Genomic DNA, 1,341 nt, shown 5'->3' with positions numbered 1-1,341 from the left:
ATTCGAAAACGCCTTCGCCCGTGGTACGAGGATCTCTCCCCGGGCTTAGGATCGACTGACTCTTGGACAACGGCTGTTCACAAGAAACCCTTCTCCACGGCAGCCCCCGAGGGCCCCTCTCGAGTATTTGCTACTACCACCAAGATCTGCACCGACGGCGGCTCCAGGCGGTCTCGCGACCTGCCCTTCGACGCACACCGCCGCGCCATCCTACTCGTCGAGGCTTGCCGGGACCGGCCGCCGCGAGCGACGACTGGCCCCACTATGCCGTCGACGGCCGAGTATAGGCACGACGCTCCAGCGCCATCCATTTTCAGAGCTAGTTGCTTCGGCAGGTGAGTTGTTACACACTCCTTAGCGGATTCCGACTTCCATGGCCACCGTCCTGCTGTCATCAGCAACCAACGCCTTTCATGGTCTCTGAATACGCGTCGATTTCGGCGCCTTAACTCGGCGTTCGGTTCATCCCGCAGCGCCAGTTCTGCTTACCAAAAATGGCCCACTAAGCGCCTAGGGTTCCGTCGCCGGCTTCGCACGCGGTTCACGCGGTGTACCAGGTAAAGCCGGCGATCTCACTCATTTATAGTTTGAGAATATGGTTGAGGTCGTTTCGGCCCCAATGTCCTCTAATCATTCGCTTTACCGTATGAGACATCCTCCGTGTTACGAGCGTGTTGTTACCGCGCCGTACAGCGCGGAGTCCCACCGGCGTCCGTACGCCCGCGAACGGGCGGGACACATCGGCGCCAGCTATCCTGAGGGAAACTTCGGATGGAACCAGCTACTAGATGGTTCGATTAGTCTTTCGCCCCTATACCCAGCTCAGACGATCGATTTGCACGTCAGAATCGCTGCGGACCTCCATCAGGGTTTCCCCTGACTTCATCCTGGCCAGGCATAGTTCACCATCTTTCGGGTACCAACGTGTGCGCTAAGGGTGCGCCCCCAGCCGGCCGAAGCCGACTTGGCGGAGACGCCCCCGGACTGCGGACCAGCGCGACTTTGAACGCCGGTGGGTTCGGTCGCTAGGCCATCGTCCGCACCGTAAACGGTTCACTTTCATTGCGCCAAACGTGGTTTTTCGTAAGATCACCGTTGACTCGCGCACACGTTAGACTCCTTGGTCCGTGTTTCAAGACGGGTCGGAAAGTAGCTCGAAACACGTCGCCGACCGACGGGACCCCGCCTGCGACGGGGCCGCGTCGACGGTTCTTGCCGTCGGGCGAGCCGACCATGAGCACCGGGGCTCGGCGCGAACGGTCACGCCGAAACGCGACCGACGCGACGAACGTCACCCGGGCCATTCGGCCGGCGCCCAACGGGTCGCGACGTCCGCTAACC

This window comes from Acyrthosiphon pisum, unplaced genomic scaffold (genome assembly GCF_005508785.2).
Source record: "Acyrthosiphon pisum isolate AL4f unplaced genomic scaffold, pea_aphid_22Mar2018_4r6ur Scaffold_91;HRSCAF=455, whole genome shotgun sequence".
Lineage (NCBI taxonomy): Eukaryota > Metazoa > Arthropoda > Insecta > Hemiptera > Aphididae > Acyrthosiphon > Acyrthosiphon pisum.
Note: the sequence above shows the minus strand (reverse complement) of the source record.